The 24,666-nt window shown below is 37.1% G+C and overlaps 1 pseudogene; it reads left to right on the forward strand.

Annotated features, from left to right (window-relative positions):
* Positions 1-4,294: 4,294 nt before the first annotated feature.
* LOC147829277 (kanadaptin pseudogene) overlaps positions 4,295-24,666 on the forward strand; it is a 51,832-nt pseudogene continuing 31,460 nt past the window's right edge.

The raw sequence follows: 24,666 nt of genomic DNA on the forward strand, positions 1-24,666 counted from the left end.
AAACATTCATACATTATAATTGCTCCTTATCATGGAGGAGATTTACTACTCCAATTTTAGAAATTATTTATTTTTTCCATAGAGTATAAGCATATTTTAAATTATTTTTGAACTAATGAAATTCAAAATTATACATATTAACAGAGTGTTATGTGATTGTGATATTATAATCCCTATATTTTAGAAGAACACTTGATCAGCATGCATGAGATTCAGGTTCAATTCACTTGTATTATTGGTCAGCATACCCATCACTGGGACCATACCTGATACCCAGAACTTAGATGAGGAGAGGAGTTTTCTTGCTCATGCTTTGAGGGATTTTAGTTCATGGTGGGCTGGCTCCAAGGCAGACATCATGGCAGGAGGCCATGGCTGAACAAAGCTGTGCTTTCTTGGCATCTGGCAAGTAGAGCATGGGCAGGGGTACCAGAGAAGAAGGGGCTGGGGAGCAGAGAGAACACCCATGGACGTTCCCTATGTCCCATCCAGGCATACTAGGAAGTGTACTTAGCTGAGTGCTCCAGTTAGTCAAGTTAACAATCGAGATTAACATCGCCCCAGCACAACAAAGACAATCTAGATTTAAAAAGAAAGAAAAAAAGTCATGTCAGAAATGGGACTATGTAGAACTTCCAAAACCATTTTATGTAAGACAGCATCTTTTATGCAAAATAAGTGCTAGGTGTGTTTTAGTTCCTTGCCTCTTTTGTATAAACATTTTATATAAACATTTTGTATAAACAATTTGTATTTTCAAGAAACAATTTGAGTATAGACTTGATCATGAGTCTAAAGAGATGATGTGGGTGACACTTTATGGAATTTCCTCTTTTTAGGAAATGTTTAGATCATGCCTTGATGTTAGCTCTGTTCAATAACAAGGTGACAGAGGATGATACTAGAAAGAAGGAGCTCTTTAAAGTCTTGGATTTGTTTCCTCCTGGCCAGATAATACTGAGCTATGAAAAGCTGTGAGTTTGAAGCTTATTTCTTGTATTAATTCTGATCCTGAATTTCTTCATGTATAATATTGAGCCATGTCTTAGTCTGTTCATGTTCACCTGGGAGTTGGTAATGTCTAAAGAACAGAAATTTATGTCTCCCAAATTCTGGTGGCTGAGAAGATCAAGCTGTAAGACCAAGGAGCTGACAGATTCACATTTGGTGAGGAGTGCCCTGCTTCTAATGTTATGGTCTCTTCCTGTGCCATGTCCTCACATGGCAGAAGGGATGGAAGGGCCAAAGAGGTTCCTTCCAGAACTCTACAAGGCACTAATCTTACTTATGCAGGTGGAGTCCTTATGGCCTAATCTCTTCCTATGTCCACCTCTTCATGGTGTTGAATTGGGTCTTTAAGTTTGAATGAGAGCTTTGCAAGGGATGTAAACATTCAAACACATTCAAATCACGGCAAGATTCAGACCATAGGTCTGATTGGATAATAAACAGACACTGTGATGAGAAGGTTTATTGAGGAAAAGAGATTGCCATGGGGTACAAACTCTGTGCAGAAGTGTGAGGAGGAGAAGGAAGAGTCAGGTTTCCACACATTTACAACAGAAGCCCCATCCAATCTTATGGGGAGCCCTGAGCTGGAAAACTTCAAATCAAGGTATCTTGAAATGAGCAGGTAATTCAGGCCTCTGCAATATTATTTATTATGGGGATTCATAGGACTGTTTTGAGGATCACATGGTGTTACATGTGAATTGTTTAACAATTATTAAACACTAAAACTCACAATTAAAATATAAGTTTGTTGTTTCTTTTTGAGTTGTCTTTAACAAGTTGTTTCTGTGGGCACAGAGGGAGCACACTGAGAAGAACTGGAGATCATTTCAGTCACTGTAATACTCCTTGCATCATCCAGGGTCCATTCGTTTCTGTTGCTTCTTGCCTAACCCAGAATATACTATACTGCTCCAAGGTTTAACTCAAAAGTCAAATAAAGACATGCATGGGGGCCCGAAGTAAGTGTTTAGAGGAGACTTTCTAAAGCATTAATTATTTTCATTGGCCAGTTAACTGGCTTTGAATTATTTTTAATGGATAAGCATTTTAGCAACATTCTCTGGAGACTGCTCTGGTTTCAAATGAAGCATTTCCAATTAATCTAAGAAAGACATCATGCACAGACAAGTTAACAATCTCATAGCAGTGGACAATAAAATATTTCTGAAAATTATTGCAGCTTTTATTTACTAGGCAATTGAAAAAGTTATTTGGATACAATCAAACCCATCCATGCATTCCCAGAGTCTCTTGGGATACAGGTGTTATTGCCTCATCATTAATCCCTACAGAATATGTTTATGGTGGATTATCATGGGGCTTTTCCTAAACCTTGAATTACTAAGATCTGTGAGCCCATGGGTGTCAGTTCTGTGGTTATGTGTATGTGAAGCGTGGTGGTGTGGTAAAAATGAATTTGGGAAAAAGACAACACAGAAAGAATAATAAAAATTGTTAATTCACCATTTAACACAAAGTATTTCTTGCCTTCATAAACTTTCTCTATATATGTCAGATTCATGATCATTAATGTCTGGCACTCCTGATTCATCAAAATCTCCTTAATAACATCTGATGGATTTCTATTAGAAAAGAAGTTTACCTAAGGAAAGGCTTTGTTTTACTGACCAATCTGAATACATAATGTCAGTGTCCATTTACAAGGTACATTTAGTTTGTGGTTCATTAACTAGTGCTTATGGTGCTTTTCTATTCCTAGTAAGCCCCACTTAATTTCACTTTGCATAAGTGTACCAAGGGCAGAGAGTAGATACAGGTGAACCCAAAAAGAGGAGAGGACAGGATCAGGTAGCAGCTGGAAACTGAAATACAGGTGCCAAGTGTGTACCACACAGCGCTGGGTCACCACACAGACTTTTGCACATATCTTATTATTTGGGATTTGTGAGTTATTGACAACAGCATGTCTGACCCATCACCTGGAAAATCTGGCTCTGAATACAAGTAGTATTTTGGTTCATAGGTATAATAAAGCATTTCTTATAAGGTCCCCTCTTAGTTGGGATGGCATACATGAGTGAGAGAATAGAGGCATGTGTCTGGAAGCTGCTACTGTTCCCCCAGGCTGAGAAGCACACTGGGCTCCCAACTGTTCAGATGATTGTCCAGGAACATAGTTGAGAAAAACGGAAAGTATTTCAGATTTATGATGTTCGAACAGAAAAGCTATGGTGCTTGAGGAAAATCGCTTGCATTATTTTCACCTACTATAAAATGGAAGAATATGAGTTTCTAAATTCTCCTTCTCACGGGGAAAGTAAATATCAAAGATGATTCTAAAACAATGGATAAGGGACATGCGAATATAAATGACTCACTCATTCAGCTTTGGTTGAGAAACAGCCTATCCTAGACTTGGCTATATGGATTTTAAAATTGTGTTCCTTGTTAGTGTATCTTAGGTACCTACCTAAAATTAAAAGGGTGTTATTAAAAACCCATAAAATTGGGGTTTTTAAAAACATTTTCTGCTAATCAAGACAAGCACAAAAGAAGATTTTCCCATCAGAGTTTGGAATTCTGGAGTACCAGTACTGTGATTCTGCTATTTCTGAAGCTAACACCCTAGCCATTTCCTGTCTGTGTTTTAACACTAATGTTAACATAAACGTGTGTGCCGTGCCTTCTCTGGATGTGGCTGGTATAGCTGATACGTTGTGAAAAATATAAAGGATTCTTTACTTCTGGGAGTACATTATCTATAGCTTAATGAATCAAATATGACTGAAAAAGTTCAGTATCTATTTGCTATGGTATATTTATTTTTATTTTAAATTTTTTTCTGGTACTGAGGTATTGAACTCAGGACCTTGCCCTTGCGAAGCGGGCGCAGCTTCACTGAGCTAAATCCCCAGCTGCTGCTGTGGTTTATTATTGCAGTCCTACAAATAATAAAATATAAGAATTATCAAACTCAAAACACCATAACACATGGTGAATCAGATAGATAAATTGCTGAGTGGTAACCAATTTACCACTCATCCAGCTGTATTCACTGATAGGTGGAATTATATTCAGTTCAATGCTCATCTATTAAAGAAGTAAGGCTACAAAGATCTGTAAGAAACCATGCATACCAGTCAGTATTTACTAGAGAAACAGATATAACACAAGATACACAGACATATGAATTTACAAGATTGGCTCACAATGACCACTCACGGAGTCGGATGAGGAGTGCAGAAGGTCTGTCTGCACACTGGAGACTGAAGGATCTGGTTGAAAGTCAGGAGCTCACTGCAGTATCCCATGCAAGTCAATGTCAGGAGGCCAATGGGTCTGTGATGTAAAGCTGAAGAGTCTACTCTGGAAGGCGGAGGATCTGCGCCAGAAATCGAAGAGTCTGCCCTGGAAGCCAGCAAATGACATTCAAGGTGAAAGTGAAGACTGCAGCTACTCTGAAGAAACAGAAGCAGATCCATCCTTCTTTATTTCATCCACATACCATCCCGGTGAGGAGCACCCTAGGGTGGGTCTTCTACACCCTGGGGCATGGAATTGCTGAGCCAGTTTAGTTAAACTTCTCTTCAGCAAATTTCTCAAGTTGACACAATCAGTCAACCATCACACCATGAGTCCCTCCTCCAATAACTTGCTTTCTTAATAGACTGAGAATATAAGTGACTATTATATATGGGAGACTATGGTAAATTCAATAGGAGAGATATAAACTAAAGATTATAGTGATTTAAAAGAAATAAATACCACCACATTTGGAGTAGTTGATAGAGGACCAGGGAGAGAATATGTGCAGAAGGAAAAACAGAGAAGTAAGGCAGTGGCGGAAGAAGAGGAGTAAAAATAAAGTGTACCGGGTGCTCATGAGAGAGTAACTACAGGAATCTGTTTTATTGTGCAACTCTTTCAGGCAGATGATTGTGGAATCACATTTAGGAAGCTATAATTTGAGGATTGGCTCTATTGGTACCTGACATCAGGCAAATTACTTGAGGTAATTGAATCATTAGCCTTATCCGAGGAAAGAACAAAATAATGAGATTTGCCCAATGATATCTAAGGTCCTTTTGACTCCTTGCTTTGATAATATGGATATACTGTAGGCCCATGCCATTGTAAGGGATGCCATAGTCATGCCTATATAATTAAGAAGATGCACTTAAAGAAGTGAGGTAGGCAGAATTTGTGTCTACTTCATGAAAGTCAAACAGAGCATCCTTATGGTATGTTTTCAGGGTGGAGGAAGATTCACATTAATTATTCAAAAATTACAACCAGTGTGTAGACTTACATGTCAAGATGCAGCAACATGGGGCTGTGTGACGTGGATATACACAGTGTTCACCCTGGGGTCTGAGAGGATGAACAAACGCAGAGATGGATGTTCCCAAAGGCTCCCCTGTGGTGGGTCCTGGGCTGCTGGTGTTGCAGAAAGTCACTGTGCAGACATGAGTTGGGAAGCACAAGAGCTTATGGAGCCAGACCTGCGCGATTAAGTGGGAACAACGAGGCTTGGTCAGTGCTGGGTAACGACAAAGGGAAATAGGAATCACTGTTGATGGCAGTGTCTGGGTCAGCAAGAACATGATTCAGGCAGTGCTTGAGAGGAATGATTTCACTATTAAAGACTGAAAGACCAACAGGAGGTAGTGTTTTGTGGATACATGGAGGACCTGGTCTGTAGTATGCCGCTGCATGTGAGCGGAGAAAGAATGCATTCATTGCCCTAGGCAATCAACTAGCAGGATTTTTGAGCCACCTTCTCAGTATGCTGTGAGGAAAAGGTGAACAAGAGGTTATTCATTGTTTCTGAATAACTTAGTCGAGAAAAACTGACCCATGGTGAGTGAGAGAAGATGGAACAGAAAGTTACACAGAATGTTGCTTGGTATTTAAACTAAGCTTTAGTGACCAAACAGCCCAGTGTTAGACAGTTTCAAAGTTCAAACTTTTTTTAGTGATTATCATTGAAGCAAAACTATTTTATTCTGTCATAATTTTTATTTCCAGATTTATTTCATATTTTTCTTTGTGTTTTTAATAAGCAATTTAGAAAGTACACAATCCGAAAATCCCTTCTATCAGTTTAGGAAACATTATAGGATTGGGAGGCTAAAAGTGAACAAGTTTTGATAGTTTCTGCACTGTTACTCTGACAGATGTCTTAACAAGTATGGTAGCTAGATGAATGTATAACTGATGAACAGCATAACACTTCAGATCTCTGGTGTGTACATAAATAAAGAAAAGCTATTCAAGCCTCTGAATGAATTTAGAGAAATCAAAGTTTTATCATTTGGATATTTCCACCAAATGATAGGAAACTATAATGGAAAATCTATCCATTATGTTACCAGTTGCATCATGATTTTTCAATTAGACTCAAGCTATACTGTTTTAGAAACAAAATAGAGCAATATCACACAACCTTTTAACTCAAGAAGATACCTGACCTTCTAGGTGCACTATAAGCTCCTAAAATACGGCTTATCGATATCTGTAACCCTAGTACTGCCACACAGAAGATGTCTTAAATGTATTTGTGGAATGAAAAATGTCTCTGTGTGTTTGTCTTTGCATAAATATGGCTATCTATCTATATCCATGCGTACCAATATGAGAATGTGTTTTTTTAAAATTCTAAACACCTTTTAAATTCACAGTGAATAATAATCAACCTATGACATTGGCTTTCAGGACTCCTCAAACTTCAGGTCTGTATGACAGAACTGTGCTCCTGGGGAAGAGTGAGCCATCACCCAGCTGTCTGAATGGAGCCAGGCAAAAGGCCCACTGTCCCTGCTGGGAACCACCATTACGCCGCTTGGCTTGGGGCGCAGGTTCCAGATAAGAAGGCGGGCTTTGGCACAGAAACTCCATTTGACCTTGGGAGGCTGATGGGTGGGCTCACTATTCAGAAAAGCCAGCAGAGGGCGCACTTACAGACAGCTGGGGAAAGTACTAATTCTAAGGATTGGAATAAGAAGAGGGGCACCGTTCACTTTTACTTGTAAGAGCTTATTTTCAATATTCAAATTTAAGGTCTTAATATCAGATGACTATCGGACTTTGGTTCTGGTCTTTATACCTTAAGAGGGATACTGGCTCTTTGAGTCACTCATTTTCTCTTTTCTATAATTAAAAAATAGCTCATCGGTAATATTTATTATGCGTTCGCAGAATTACTAAGTAAGAAATGAAGGCAATGCTGTGTCCATTTGATGTATACTTCTAACTATATTTAGATAGCCCTCCAAAGTATTTTTAAGGCAAGATATGTGATAGGTATGTGATTTTAGCATTTCTAATAAAAAGGCAAAACATGTTACAGAACATTTCAGCTGGGATAGCTATGTAACATAATCTCTGTATTGCATTCCTAGCCTGTCTTGTTTCTGTAGCAAAACTGAAAATTAGAACGTCCCTATAGAAGCTATCTAAATCCAAGAGATTCTGCAGTTGGCAGAAGTGAGGGAATGTTTAAGATTTTCAGTTTATTGATAAGCAGTTCAATTATTATGGGTAACGTGAAGTTTCATATTTGCTTGTATGAGGGGCCCATCTTTTCAGGGATTTAAAAGTAATCTCTTTCAAAATATATATTCTATAATTTATATGTGAGTGTGGTGATTTGGAAATCATTTTACACCATCTTTTAATTTAGCTCCAAATACACTGGTGATTTTTCCAATGTATGTATTCATGTTTTTATCCTTAACTTTGATTTGCATTACTTTGGCTAAAGAAGCAAGATAATATTCATCACACCAGGAAAGTTAGACAAGATTCCAGCTAAAACTTCCTTGGCAGCGTCTCCTTAAGCATTCTCTGACTTGGCAGGCCGAGAGGCTGGCAGCCACAGAGCAAGGGCTCCACTGCCTGCTCTGGTGGAGCTTTCTGGTGGCCCCCAAATACACAGCAAGGGTGGCACTGTGCCCAGGGAAGATGGCCTCGGTGGCAGACAACTGTGCTAGTAGCACCTGCATCTGGCCAAGGGCCAGGCCCTGCCCAGGTCTGCTTTGGTGACTTGCTAGCTGGTGATCAAGTAGAATTTCTTCACCTTCTTATCCAAATCTCCACGTATGATTCATGGTCCATGTCATTTCACATCTTTGAGTAATTTTTTCTGTAAATAATCTTCGAAGTAACTTCAGTGTCATATAATATCAAATAATTTTCTTATTAGATGTAAGTTTTATCTGCTAAATGTTGCTAAGTATTTGACAAATTCCAAATTTGTACCTTCAGTTCTGGATTTTCTAGCCAAGGTCAAATAGTATTAAAATAAGCAAGAAAACATGAGAGATTCAGATTTAGTCTACCTATTTGTTCCCTCTTTTTCATCCCCATTATACTCATCAAGTTTAGTTTGATTTTTTAAAAATTTTCACAAGTAGCACTTGAAAACCTTCTTGTTGTAAAAGAATGTAAAAAACAGAGAAAATAGCAAGTAAATGCTAAAGTTCTTTCCCATTAAGGTGTTCTCCTTTTCTCTCTGTGTTTCATCTCAATTCCTTCCCCAAAGGAGGTATTACCCATAGTCAGGAGCCCAGTCTGCCATGGAATACTTGGGATTCTGGAAATGATCCATCTCTGCATTATACAATATTTGAAACATGGTAATGTAATTAAGGAAGTTAATTTTTCATCTTTAATTAATTTCAACTAATTTTTATAGGTCATATGACTATTAGCTCCCATCTGGGAAAGCACAGGCTTGTCATCTGCCCTGGGGCTGCTACCATGGACTTACCAGCGACCCTGAAACTAGGCTTATTTACCTTCTTCCCAGCATGAGCCATGTACAAATCTGGTCATTTTTGCTTGTTATAAATCCCCCATGTGTCCCCTTCCACCATGACATGACTGTAAATTGTGTTCAAATGAGATACGATGCCCACTATGATCAGGACTTCACCTCCTACAATTCTGCATGTTTCATAGGACACATCACACGTCCTCTGTGCCTGTGCCTTCCCATATGCTGTTGCCTCCTTTTAGTTCTGTCTGTCTTTATCTACCTAACAAATTTTTATCAGTCTCAGGTAACTCATTTTGAAGCCTTTTTAATTTTTTCATAAACACTTATGTAGCTATGATAAGTGCTTCCATATGTGTTTCTTCCAAGAGTCAAAGCAGAGCTAGCAGGTTCTCCTGTTGACTGCCACCCAGTTTACTAAACCACTATACCTTGTAAATGCTCTTTGTTGTCACTGGGGGAGGAAAAAACACAAAAGAAGTAAATTTACTAGAATACAAATTTCACAGGGGAATAAGGATTAGGTTTTTGTTCACAAATATTCTTAATTCTTAGAACAGTCCCCAGAACACAGATTAGGAGCACATTAAGAATATTTAGCATAAAAATGAGTGAGTTATTTTTCACATACATTGTAATTACTTACAAGAATCAAAAGTCTGTCAATTTCCAGGTTTTAAAGAAATCTTTGTAAATTCACAAAATACAGAATTAAAAGCAACTATGACTCCAAATTTGCCTACTCTTTGATAATCTGCTTTTGTTCAGGCAAGGAAAATGATTGCTTTAGAACAAAACACATCAACAAACAAAATTCAAACATCAGCTCTCTGAGATGGAATCCAAAGTGATGTTTATCTAAAGCACCTGTTCCCCCGCGCCTATAATTTTGTTCTTGCTAAAGTCCAGCACAATACTTCCTGTCACTTTTCACCACGCTACCATTTTCATAATCAGCAAATGTAATTAAAGCTAATTTTGTCCCCATTAGTAAGTATTCAACTAAATTCTTTGTTGATTATTAAACCCAACACCTTTTAATGCAGTTCACTGCTATGTGAGATGATTGGAGCCTCATCCAATGGACTTCATTAATATTAATTTGTGCGTAATTTTTGCTTAATCTCAAAATCAGTTTTCTTTTTTGGTACCAGGGATCGAACTCGGGTCCTTACGCTTGCGCAGGAGGTGGCAAAACCACTGAGCTAAATCCCCGCCCCTCAAAATCAGTTTTCTATCCACAGGATTGTGTCCATATCCAAACCAATTTGTATTGATTTTGGAAGTCAAATATCGGGATATTATGTCAAAACCATTAAGGAAACCTTAATAGAAAACATGTATTGTGTTCTGTTCCTGTTCACACCCTTCAATGGAATAATGCTATTAAGTAAAAGAAAATCTATTAAGTACAGCTGTGTCTCAAGACTGACTTATTGCTCTTGATTTCACTGCTGACTCCCCAGATACTTGGATATATTATCTTTGTATTACTTTTATACTTAATTGAATGACCATTTCTGTGTGTAGTTATTTTACCTCTTGGTAGAAGTTGTGGATTTGTAAATGACTCAGGATTTGGCAGGCAAGTTATTTAAGCTACAAATCAAATAATTGTGTTAACATGGGTATTGTTGCTCCAAAAATTTATATTAATTTTGTCAGTGTGTCTAATTTTTTAATTTTGAAGTACTTTCAAATTACCCACTTAGACAACAATTGAAGATAGTTAAAAAATTGAACATACTGAGATATTTAAAGAATTGTAGTGGAAAGGTTTTATTTTTATATTATTTTTAGGACAATGGTTTTTATTAAAACTGTTTCTCATTCCAGTAGCTCATGAAGAAAGGCTATTCTTTTTTCTTTACTGCCCATACCCACTGGAGATTTTTTTCTTCAGAAGTCACTTAGATTGGACTTTAACATAAGGCTTTCTTATTTTGTCATTTCATACTTGTCATTTCACAAAGAAACTGCAGAAGTTTCAGTTATAGCGTGATCATCCAGTCTCATTGAGGACTGACATCCTTTCTCAATACTGCATGCCCAACCAAGATACATCGTGTAAAGGTACAAGATCCCAGTGATGAATGTAACTGTATTGTATACCTAAAATGTACCACTAAACTTAATGGAAAAAAATACTGAATGCCCAAGCTTAAATATCATATGCTATCTCTCATTTGAGTAAAGCAAAGCACAAACAGAGTACAATAAAGGATAGATAGCAAGAGACAAAGGAATGCATCTCTTGCAAATGGGAAAGGTGTTCAAGAGAATTTTGGCAAGAGAGGGGCAGGGAGAGGGGACAGAGAAATAGATAGAATGAAGATATCCCACGTACAGGAACCTAATAACCTAAATGAAAGTAAACATTATAGATCATGAATGTAAGATGAATGATAACAAGAATGAAAATGGGGAAGGGGGATTCTGAAGAAGAGGGAGGGATGTGGGAGGGAAGGGGAAGGGGATTTTTAAAAAAGGATCAAGCTGTATGATGTATATGTACCCCTTCACCAAGATGATTGTATTGCAAACATGTACCAAGAAAAAATAGTCCATGCCCATTATTTTTTAATTATTTTAAATGTGGCTTATCCCCTGAGGTTCCCATTAGGACAAATTTATATTTTCCTTGGCATGGTCTTGCAGTTTATTCACAGCCCACTAGCAGTAAATGTAAGATGGATTGACCTTTCTAAGAGTTGTTTTGAAAGTTGAGGCTGGGTAGAAATTTTATTATTTTACAACCATGTTATTTGTAGGACTTTCTTTCAAAAGTGTTTAACTTGATCCTGGCAGCCTTTTAGGCATTAGGGAATATTCCTGCTGTTCCTGTATTTCTTCAATTGGATTTATTAGTCATCCAAAAATCCTTATTAAAATACAGAACAAGGAACCTGGCTGTTACATTTGATGCCAAGAGAGTATAATAGAACAAAATATAGAATTCCTTACATACTTTTTCCACTCATGAATATAATAAAGAAACCATGTCCAATATTGAAATCTTGTACTTGTATGTGACCTTCAACTTTGTATATTCTCTTTGAAAAGTAAAATAAAATTGGCATCGAAAAGTCACAGCTTCTTGGTAGAATATTAAGTAATGTACAAAATGTAAGAGAACAGTCTCTGAAGAATATTTAACAAAATGGAAAGTAATATTTCAAAAGTGTTCTAGGTATCTCTCAGTGTACTTATGTTCATTCAGGTAGCTTTACAGGAAATACGTATCAAATCCTTAATATGATCTAGTCCTGGTTCTAGGGCTAGAAAGCTTGTAAGGAAGATATAAAAACTGCTTTACACAGCTAATTCTGGCAAGGGAAATTATAAACAAAGAAATGCATGGCAAGATTCCAGATAAGCATCAAGTTTTAAGAAAGACCAAAAAAAAAAAAAAAAAAAGTAATGGAGTAAAAATGCTGAGTGGGATGCATTTTGAGGAGGTAATCAAAGAGGTCCAGCATCTCTCTGAGGAGGAGATAGCAGGAGTGGGGCAGAACCCTCAGTGGAGGGAAGAGCCATCAGCTGCCTGGAGAAGGAGCAGATCAGAAAAGGGCAATATCCTCCAGGCCAAGGCAGGAAAGTGCTGGGCAGCTAGGAGGCTGGAGATACGGCAGGGAGGATGGACTAGAAAGATAGCAGTGGTGTGGGACAGGTAAGAGACAGTGTGCCAAGGGTGATGGAAACCCTTGAATGTGTTGAGCAGGGAAGTATGTGATTAACTTTACATTAGAAACTTTAAAAAATGGAAACAAAAAAAGGGGTCACTCTGGTGACTGTAAAGAGTAGACTGTAGGAACGGCTGGATTCAGAGAGCTTCACACCCTCAGAATGATGTATAGAGTGCCATAGAAGGCTGGGAGTTTTCACTCACCATTGCAGTGCTCAGTGGGTGCACTTAGATATGGTCAGAGGGTTGCCCAGGAGTGGCACCGTTGACATTTTGGTGCAGGTAAGTATTGTGGGGCTGCCCTGTGCAACACAGGATTGGTTGTAGAATTTCCTTCCCAGTTGTGACCAGCAAAAATCTCAGAAGATACTGCTATTTTTCCAGTGGGGAAAGCTCACCTCTGACTGAAAATGGCTGGGTTGGGCAATGCCATGGTAACAAAGCCTTCACACCGCAGTATCTTTGCTGTGTGCATTAATGTCTCCCTTGTGCAAAGTCTGCCGTGAGTCCACAGATACTCAAGAGCAGCTTTCTCCGATGGTGTGAGATCTCAATTGTAATACATAGCAGCACCATCTGGCATTAAGGTGACCACAGCAGGCCAGGGAGTGCTAACTTTTATTGCTTTGATCCCAAGTGACACTTGTCATTTCTTTTTTTTTCACTAAGTTTATTGGTACATTTTAGGTGTACATTATGAGCGCATTCATCGTAGGGAATTTGTACCTGTAGACATTACTGTTCATTTCTGTTCACAGCTTGTTAGTTGAAACCCAGCATAGCTTTCTCTTACTCCAAAGGGCTGAGGAGAGTAGGGAACACATGGATGTTTGAGAACCAAACTATTTCTGCTTCTCCTTTGGGTCTAAAACAATTCTGAAATTCTGCTGGGCAGGTACTGTGAAAAATCTCTTATCATAGAAGTGGGAGAGCCTTGTGATTAGGCCAGAGAAGGCAAAATATCTTTGCTTCCTCTCAACTCTGAAGCTCCTAGACTCTGCTCATCATGTAGTATTTTTCTTTTCACCTTTCTTGGGCACATTGGAAGTGGGTGTTAGAGTTTTGTCCTCTTTGGTGCCTCATAGATTTGTTGACCTGATTTCTGCCCAGGAACAACTGTGGAGCTAATGATTGTTTCAAATTTTGATCAATCACCAGTAAAATATGCTCTTCTTGACAGTATAAATTTCTTATAACCTGAAAAGGCTTTCAGATTACCTTTATTTCCACTTGCCAGTAACCTCATGCATAGCTCTTTAAAGCATATTCCTTCTGTTTTATTTCTTTCCCTCCTTGCCCTCAAAGATCTTTCTCAATTTAATGATACGGAATTGCAGACTCTCTTGAATAGGATGTAAGAAGGCTATGCCTGTTAAGTTTTTAATATCTATATTTATTTGCATTATTCTGAAAGTAGACAAAGTTTTTCACTACGTATAGAAATAACTACGTAGTCTGGATCGATTCCTCAGTTATTCTCCATTCTTGGGTAACGTGATGAAAGCCACATAGCTGTTATATTCCTTGTACCCTGATGAGTACTATAAATTAAGAGCCCTCAAATATGATTTACAGACTTGATGGAGAAAGACAACTTTGTCCCCTTCCTCTTTAGAGAAACAGGAAGTATACTCTCTCATATGAAAACATTCTCCTTGGAAAGAGAAGTCAAAAACCTCTGGCCTTTACACACTGGAATATAGATAAACATCTGCACTGGTTAGAATGGGATAAAGTGGGCTACTCTGACTCTTTCCAGGCCCCCAGTCTCTTTCTCCTTGAAAGATAATACAAACTTCTAGAGAGGTAAATCTCTAGTCTCTTCCTGAGATGCATTATTTACTCAGTTATCTTTTAAATTCCAAGCCTTGTCCTTAGCCTGGAATTTAGTAGTATGTATTTTGAAAAACACTTCCTGGAAATACCTTTAATCTAATTTTAGCCTTGAAGTTTTCAATGTTGGATACACTTTACTGTGCATTTTTCATTCAAGTGACTTTTGTCAACTTAACCAAAATGGCAGCTTCTTTTATTGAAGGGACAATTCAGTAACAAATGTCAGAGCTATTTATATTTGCTGTAAAATAATAGGAGAAAAAGTTAGTGAAGTGATAGTTTGCATTTCTAAAATGTTATTTTATTTCTTTTGTATATTGTATTATACTGGTGAGATTAATATAGAAAATCTTACTAAATGTATACTAGTTACAATTGTACTTATTATATTAATTTCATACTCATGGATATATTGGATTAACAAATCCAATATCTCTAAACTTTCAATTATTTACATTCTTTCTAATTCCAGAAATGCCTATACATATATATAATATATAGTCTTTTAAATAATTTAATTTCTTTTTTAAAAGCATCACATTCCACAGTGACTTAAACCAATTCATACAAATATTTTGCTAATCTTTTCTGTAAAACAGTTTGATCGCACAATGAAAACATGACTTATTATATATAAAGTTGAATCTAGAAGGAAAGCTGTATTTTTCCATAAAAAAAGTTTGGTAAGATTTCTCTCAAGTATACATTTTTGGTATATAACATGCTTTGATCTACCACTGAACAAATCTTTATTTTCTAATATCCATAGTGTTTCACTCTTTTTAAAATTTTCTCTTTTGTCCTTGAGAGCCTGCATTTTGATTCTTCCATTGACAGGTGTTATTGCTGGTATGATACAGCTGAATTCCTCTAGTCCTGTACCCTGCTGGGCCCTCTCTTCCTATGTCAGAAACAGCTCTGGCCTGTAAGGGAGCCTTGGTGAGGGCACCTTATACTTCACCATCTGAAGTCAAGCTCTTTCCTGCAGTTACCTCTTGTGTGCTATGCAGACATAAGGACTGCATTACGTTGGGAGCTCTGCAGTCACTGGAGGACAAACCCAAACAGCAGACTCTTATAGGCCCTAGAATTGGCCCAGGGCTACAATGAAAGTCAATTAGACATTCTGGGACACAAGGAACATGTTTTAGAAGAGATGCCACAGGCTTTGGGTGGGTTCTTTCTGTTCTGTGGACTGAGGCTCCATAGTAGGACATGGATTGAAAAGGACCACAATGGCCTTTCAGATTGTAATATCTGAGAGAAGAGCACGATAATGTTTAGGTAAAGAATAACGTGAATCCTTTTATTAAAGGCATTCCTACATTTATTACTTTATCATATTTCTTCCTTGGTTGTGTTCTTTGATGTAAGATAGCACATGAGTTCATCTTGAGTTTTATTGCCAAGTAATATATTTGCATAACTTCTATGTATGTTTATAATAAATGTTAAGGATAACTTCTGACAGGATTTCCACACACAGAATCTGCAAAACAATGTACATATACTTCAGAAAAATAAAAATAGCATGTTTTTTCAGCAGATGATATTACCCTCATACGAGGGACCCTAAATGATGCCGTATATTGTAGGAAATCAACTACACTGCCACCCCTTAGAGAAGAAATTGAAAATGCATGTGCAGCACTCTAAATGACCAAGGTTACCCAGGCAGCAGTCTGCCCTACTAATAAATATCTGGAAGCTAATGGGCACCACTTTGCGAACCTCTTGTAATTGTAGAGACCAAAGGTAACTTGTATTAATCTCATGATATCTCAATAAATTTAAAATTAAAATATTTATACAAGTCTTTCTTTCTTGAAGTGTGTATACAGTTTTTTGGTGGATTCTTTGTATAACATTTATAGGACTTTCTTTTCTCTCCTGGGTATTAAATTTTTAGTAAGATGAGATTTCATCAACCTTATTATATTGTTAGGGCTCCTTTTGGCTCTATTGTAATATTCTTTGATAACAGGTAAGGGCTTATTTTTAGTTGATACATTTGCCACATTCATTCTTATAAGGTATGGTTTATTATCTAAGTTCTCTTACTTGAAATAAAAGTTTTTATTATTTTCAAACTTTCTCTTGCTAATAGTCAAAGTGATATTTCAAAGTTTCAATACTCTGATGCTGACTAAAGCTATAATTATGTCCCTTCTCATTGTATTGTCAAAGTCAAGTCAGGAAAATGAATATCATTATAGATGTTTCTATACAAAGAATTTAATACAGGGAGTTGATTTAAAAAGTTGTATTGGTGATCTTTTTTTTTTTTTAAATTGAGCCACAATACCTGTATCAATCAGTGTTTACTAGCTAAAGAGATATGACACAAGATATACAAATATAAAAAGAATTTACAAGATTGGCTTACAATGGCCACCCACAGTTAGATGTGGAACAGTGTGTAGGGTCTGTCTGCACGCTGGAGACCAAACAATCCAATTGACAATCTGGAGCTCACTGCAGTGTCCTGTGTGAGTCCATATCAGGAGATTGATGGGTCTGTGATGGAAGGCAGAAAAGTCTCTCCAGAAGGCTGAAGGACCTGTATCAGATGCAGAAGAGTCTGCACTGAGAGCCAGGACATAGACACTGACATCCAAAGCATAGACTGGAGTTCCTCTGAAGAAATAGAAGCAGATGCATCCTTCTTCATTGCCCCTTTATACCAACCAGACAACAGGCCACCATTGGGTGGCTCTTCTACACCCTCGGATGTGGAATCAACGAGCCAATTTAGTTGAGCTCCTCTTACTCATGTTGATACAATCAATCAACTGTCACAATACCCAACACTGAAAAGTTAAAGGCTTGCATTTGCAGTGAGTTCAGTTCATGGTCAGTCAGCTTTGGCTTGGTGAAAGAGCCTGATAGAGAAAAGCTGCTTATATAATGGCAGCTAGGAAGCAGAGAGGAGCTGGGGACAAGAATACATCCTTAAAGGTTTTGCCCCCAGTGAATTACCTCTTTTGACCAGGTCCCTACTACTAACAGTACACTCAGCTATGAACGACTCAGTGAATAACAGCCTTTAATCTAATCACCTTCCAAAACCCTCACCTCTGAACATGAGACTTTTGGGGACATTTTAGATTTGAACCTTAAAAAAGGAAGTGAACACTGAACAACCCAAAAGAAACACTTAGTATGACAGAGATGATAAGTGAGAGAAGAAATTGCTACCTCTAGGGCTATGAAACAGTGAGAAGAGGTTGGGGACATTCTATGAAGCTCTGACAGAGCTGGAATTCAATCTCATAAGGGACAGTTGTAGCCTGGCTGCTGCTGGCAGGATATCAAGAGAGAATTCCTGAAAAGCTGGAAACTTTTATCTCTGGCGAGGGGACATTTTGGCTACTGCACGTAATCCTCCAGTGCACTGTGATTGGGTTGGTCATAGGAATGATAAACAGTAGCGATTGGGAGCCAAATATCACTTCTGTGTTACAGAACCATAAAGTGGGGTTTCTTTCTAATCTGAGTTCTCTAATGGGTTAATATTTACAGTAACTGGAAGAAACCAGAATAGGATAACTCTTTTCTTTAATCCAGGGGATTTGGTGTTTTGTCTCATGATATTCCATCTGCCCCTAGGAAGGGAGCCAAGGTGAGGATTCTCTTGGTTCCTGTATAGATTTACTTCAGTTATGTAACCAGGGCATGGGGCTATATCACAGGGAGCTTCTATCCTCAAGGAAGAGCACAACAAGGTTGAGACTCTGACATCTTGCAAGAAGACACGTGGCTACTTCTGGCTCTTCAGGAAGTTGGACAGGTTTAGTTTCGGTGTACAAGCACTGCTTGGAAGAATCCAGCTGGAAACCCCTGCAAGGGTGTAAGGAAGCTGATTCTGAAAAATCTAAAAAAAATTAGAGACTTGTACACTTTTCTGAGAAAGGAGATATTGCTGAGATGCTACTGCTAGTAACAGCAAGCACCCAGAAAAGAAGCAAAGCCCTCTTCTCTCGACTGCTTTGACTGCCCCATTTATCTAACGGATTCCAGCTGCAAATCAATAAATGCCAGCTAAAAATAAAGTTTATAGAGGCATGGCTTCATAATCACAGAGAAGAGAGCAGAGAAAGGTAAATTTAGGGCTCAGAGATAATGACTAAATATACAGAATATTCATTTTCATTTTAATTTTAGGGAGTTGTTCCAAAATGCATTTTCTAACTTTGAGAATCAATTGTTGTTTTCCTAGATAACTAGACCTCACTGTCAATTTGGTGTTTTGAAAAATGTTCTTTGGGGAAAACATTGCTTTTGGATTATATTTTTATTCTTTTTATAGGTTTAACATTCAGAGTCTTTTTTTTTTTTTTGGTACCGGGGATCGAACACAGGTTCTTGTGCTTGCGAGGCAGGCAGCAGCACCACTGAGCTAAATCCCCGGCCCCCAGAGTCAGTTTGTAAACTGGGGTTTTATGCTCAGATTAAATATTTGTATGTTTATACTTTTTAGCCACAGTGATTCTATCAGCAGTTTACTGCTGCTGCATATATCCAAATTTTTCTATTGGTAAATACATTGTCTAATTATCTTGCATCTTTTTGCATCTCTCCATCAAATAATTAACTCTTCAGACTTCTAGATAGATCTGCCTTGGATTCTTCCTTTACTGACTTGAGCCCTTGAGCCCTTTTTCTTGCTCCAGCTACACTGTCATTTAGTTTTATGGTAATCCACTGTGAGGAGTTTCCTATAAATCTCCAAATCAGTTTTGACCAAGTCTTTGAACAGTATCTAGAAATCTGGCCAAGTTACACTTCCTGCCTTGAATCCACAGTGAAATCCTGTGTGCCGTTCATTGCTAGGATTTATTCATTTGCTGCTGGTCTTGAGAAATGGCAAGGCTTGTGAAGGTGGACCTGCAGTGGCACAATTTTGCTTTTCAGCTTTATGCAGATTCTCCAAGTCACTGTGGCTTTCAAAATCACCTGTAATCTTATATTCAACTCTTTAGGGTCAGGAGGAAACATACTGAAAACTCCAAGTCCCTAAAATTATCTTTGATTTCTTGCGAATTTACTAGTTCTATCCTGAGCCTATGGTGTTCTTGAGCTTTCAACATATACAGTCAATTCACAATTAGTACATACTATTAAATACTATTAACCACCCCAGAGCAATAAATCATTAGATGTCATGTTATCAAGTCTTCAGTTTTATCAAATATTCTGCTACTGTATATAATGAATTGTTATCTCCATGCTCTCTGAAAGTAGTTTTCTTACTACCTTCCACCTGATTACTAAACCAATGCCACATATTTACTTATTTCTTAGGAGAATGCCATATTTTTGCTATAAATCAGGTTAAATTAGTTTTTGGTATAGTAATTCATAAATATCCAAATCTTGCTGACAACACCTATGTTTCTTAATCTCTTAATGTTGGTTATTAAACTTATAGGCATCTTCCATGTGGCGTCCCTGCAATTTGGACCGTGTGCCTTGCATATACGCTGCTTTGAACATATGGCTATGAGGTAAGGTGCAGAGGGAGGTGAATATTCACATACTAGCTTTTAAGTGGTTCAGAATAGAAGTGTCACCCATCGCTTCTGCTTACTAGTCATTATTCATAAGTGACCACATCCTGGCTTAACTGAACAGGTGCTGTAAAATATGAGGGAGTACCTAGATACATGGAGAGATCTATGAGGGGTAGAAAATCCAGAAACTCAAATGAAAATTGATATTCATGATGACTTTTTAAATGGAGGTGATATGCTCCAGTGTAATTAGACACCCAGTGGATAGAGATTTAGTCTGTTTCCAAGCTCCTATTAAAAATTGCTCCTGTGAACACTTCTGGTTAAATGTCTTTGCACATTTATTGATGTATTTCCATAGGATATATTCTTGGTAATGGAATTACAGAATAAAAGGCATCTTATTTTCTTGCACTGTGAGGGATAAAAAATTCTTCATACTATCTATAATGCTATGTATTTTCAGTCTGTTTATATTTGATAATAGGGAAGGTAAGAGCAGTATTTTATTGTTTTAATTGCATTTCTCTAATTGCAAATGAGTTTAAATATGCTCAGTAGCAATACTTAAGCTTTTAGGGTTTACCTTTTGGATTTCTTTATTATAAAGCTTATATTCATTTACTTTGGCTAAATTTTGTCTTTAAATAAGAACATTTTTCTGTATTTTGCAGTTTTTCATATGATGACCCTATGATACTACAGTGAAAGAATCATGCCTTAAATCTATAATCTTTTGTTCTTTATGTCCCTCTGTTACGGGTACTTGGAGATGCTCTCTCTGAAACTGATCATTATAATTCTGTCTCAGCTTCACCCCTCTGCTTCCCCTTCCAAGATCAGTGAGAAAAAATTAACTATATCACAGGTTGTCTGTGGTCATAAAGGCTATCACAGTTGCAATGTCTTACAACTAATAAAGTAATCCTGTGCTCCACAAAGTATGTAGGAATAACATATAGGATTGTTATTGGTTGTTTTTCAGTATTTGTTAAATGTTTAGAGAACATGCCATCCATTTCTTTTTTTTTTTTTTTTGGTACCGGGGATTGAACTCGGGTCCTTGTGCTTGCAAGGCAGGCGGCAGAACCACTGAGCTAAATCCCTGGCCCCAATACCATCCATTTCTGATACTAGGCTGATACTAGACTTACAGACATTGATAATAATAGTTCATTGGGGTATTACAGTGTTCTTATATATCTAAAAATGTATTCAATACACCTGATGGCCTATTCCAATTGTATTATTTCAGTAATGTTTTATCTATATTTACCTTTTATTTATCAAACTTAAAAATATTTGGTAAAAGAATATTTTCTTACTTTAAAAACCTATAAGTGTATATATCTTGCTATACACAGGAAAGTATAAAAACATTTTCAAGGGACAAGTTAAAATTCATCAAATCAGCTTACTGAAAGTTCCTGGAAGGTATACTACCTACATTGTAAATGCGACATGGAACAGATGACTTGTGATTTAGCAAGAATATTGTGGCAGTGTTTTGATAGAGAACCCTGGGAATAACTCTGGTCAATTTCATTTAAAATTATGAGACTCCTTGGTCACTGATGAGAAAGATATAACAAAATAATGGCTGATGTTAGATGCCAATCACACACACACAATTCTCTAGTGGTCATTCTGTTTTCAAAAGAACTCACTGTGTCATTCCAACTCAAAGGATGGCTCTCTCTGTATTTCAGTTCACTTTAATATATGTATCTCTCTGTGGAGAAAATTTTTCTCTTAAAGATTGTATTGCAGTTGTGCATGGATTTATTTCCATTATTTAACAGCTGTATGTACTTAATTGGCAAAGCCAAAAAATATATAGTTGAATATAACTTCCTAATATGTATTAGAATATGATTAAAGGAAAGGTCAGTGTAATACTCATAGAAATCCTTTGAGATACTGCATTTTAGCAATTCGAGTGAGTTGACACAGATTTTCTATGGCTCATTTGGGTACTTCAGTTTCAAATGTTAGTGAGAAGATAGTGTCATCCATCTACTTTCCCTCTACACTTACAAAATATATCTATGATGTGTTTATGGAATGTTTTTTCTCATAACATAGATTTGTCTTCCTTATGCATTTTTGTTATTTTTTCCAGACCTAATTTTGATAGATTTCTTTATGTGTTTGAACACATTTAGTGTTATTTTGTCCAATGTTTTAACTTACAATAACAAAAAACCAAATTGGACAACTTGTATTTAGGAAAAAATAACATTTTTATGTTATCCAGTATAAAACACATATTGATGGTCTTTGAAAACTGTGAATAAATCATGTTGATAAAAATCATATGAGTCTTTTAGCCAATAGGAGGTGAGTGTGTGTGTGTGTGTGTGTGTGTGTGAAAGAGGAAATTATATAATTTCTAAGATCCTTTCAAGCATGAAAATTTTGTGATTTCATGATTCTGTTGTTTTCAAATATTCAAGTTTTCCTAGCCTTAAAGTCATTTTTTTTTCCTGTGAGGCTGTATGTGAGTGATTAATCATGAAAAAGCCTCCTTAAGCACTTCATAACTTTCCTTAGACTCAGAGGCCAGAACAACCTTCATGATGATGTCTTTATATTGTTTTCTTTCCTGTAGGAGTTATTATCTTCTTAGCAAAGATTTATTGTAGAAACTTGATAGTCGAGTATGTTAAAATGACATATGCTCGAATAATTCAGATTCATAGGTGCAAAAAATTTGACAAATTTCAAACTCCCCAGTGATTATATGGAGTTTAGAAAAGAGCACTATGAATAAAGGAACAAGCATAATGGCTCTGGAGAGATAGTGGTCCTTCTACACATCCGATCTTTGTCCAGTGTGAATTACAGTGCATTCATCAGCCCAGCTACCATGGACAGCAGCTAGGTAGAGATTGGCAGCTCTATGAGATCTCTGCCTTTTTTGGTTTTCAGTAGTAGGTGGGACTAGGGCTCAGGATTTGGTTCTCTTTTGTACCTGATTAAACTTGGGGCCTAACAGAGGAAGCTCTCAGGAAGAGTGGGGAATCTGGTACGTGGTAAAAACTGGCTTGTGTAGATCTTCTGACCCCTGAGAGAAAGGACACAACCATCTTTCCTGAGTCATCAGGAGGGAGGATAACTTGGTAGTTTTCTTGGAGGTTAGGAGTTAAGGAGCAGAGAAGTGACACGTTGGCAAGAATTCTTGAAGAACAATGATGACCAATAAAAGATCACACAAGATTTATTTTGAAAAATTAATCAAATGAACAACAAACACATGTGAGACATAGAAAAATACACAAAAATCACCTGAAAAAAGAAAGCTGAAATTGAATAAAAATCCAAATGGAAAAATCTCATATCAAGATGGAAAATATTATTAAATGGCATCTATTAATTTATATCTTTGGAGGAGGATGGTATGGGGTGTGCAAATATACATAGAGTGTTAAACATATTTTCTGTAAAGAATGTGTATGAATGTATGTGTGTCAGTTTGAGAAAAATAGCCTTTGACTTCTACAAGAAATTGTTTTTATGTTCACCAATTAGACTAAAGTAAGAGACTTCTTTCTTTTCAAGAAGATAGTGATGTCTTTGGAAACGATGGTGGTAGTAATGACAATAACCGCAGTGATATCAATAAAGCACTGGGTAAGTGGATGAGGTGTTTTTCAGTTAATTGCATTTACAGTCTCTTCTCAGTAATATGATAAAACTTTCATTTTACTAATGAGCCAGCCGAGGCTCAGAGAGCTAACTTTCTAAGCCTCACTGTCATTTATCGATTAGTTCTAGAATAGAGCTTATGGTTGCTATGGGGTTACGTTAGAATATGCTGACTTAGACTGCATTAAACTTGGCTTCCAAATCTCAGTGGCATAGCACAGACAGCATGTACTTTTAGCACATGGTCCATGGAGACGAGGCCTGGGTCTGATGCTCTGGACCATACAACCATAGAGCGACCAAAGCTAAGGAGGCTCAAGTGCCTTGACCTCATCATTGCCCAGAATGTAGTGAACACAGAACTTCTGCCCACTGCCCACTGCTGGTCAGCAAGCTCTACTTGAGTGCAAGGGGGCTGGGAAGTAGAAGCTCCACAGAGGCAGAGAATCGTATTATTAGTGACGCTAAGAGTGTCTGTGATGGATTTATTAAAATTGTAAAGTCCTCTGGCCAGTGGCTATCAAGTGGGAAATCATTCACTAAAAGAAATAAATTATTATGATTATAAATCATACTCAGCATTACTTACCCTCATCAAATGAAAAGACATCCATGTGATTATTTTGTAGCAATCATGAATATTATCAGAAATTAGGGATGTGAGTTTATAGGAATTTAAATAGAAATTATGAAAGAGAAAGAGATGGCACTAATTTTGCTTAATGATAGTAGGTACAATGAAGTTCTCAAAAATATGTACATTTTATATAAGAATATGTACATTTTGGGTACAACAAAGAATCATTAATACCTTTTTCTCTTTGCTTTTCAAGAGTTTAAACTATCAGGACAAATTAAACATGAAAAATCTCAAGGGAAGAAATATAAAAAATATTCTAAGCAGTAAAATAAATATTTACAACTAGAGAAGCAAATAATGAAAAGTGTATGCTACAAAAGCAAAACTTAAATAGAAAAGCTAAAAAAATTGAACTACCCATAAAATCTTTCTGCAGAGACAGGACAAAGCAATTAGAGTTATAGAAGAAGGCAAAGATCAATAAATGGAGCAGTCTCACATCTGAGTTTGTCCAACTAAAACAGCATAGCGGGAAACTTGAAAGTAAAGCAGCTACTTTAGGATAACAATGCAAAAAAAACCTTGGAACATTTACTCATGAAACTTTTAAACACAAAAATAAGAGTTTATTTCTTTTTCCTTCTTACAAGAC

This window comes from Heterocephalus glaber, unplaced genomic scaffold (assembly GCF_053883595.1).
Source record: "Heterocephalus glaber isolate CG9 unplaced genomic scaffold, H.glaber_assembly_v1.0 deba00000676, whole genome shotgun sequence".
In the NCBI taxonomy this organism is placed as follows: Eukaryota; Metazoa; Chordata; class Mammalia; order Rodentia; family Bathyergidae; genus Heterocephalus; species Heterocephalus glaber.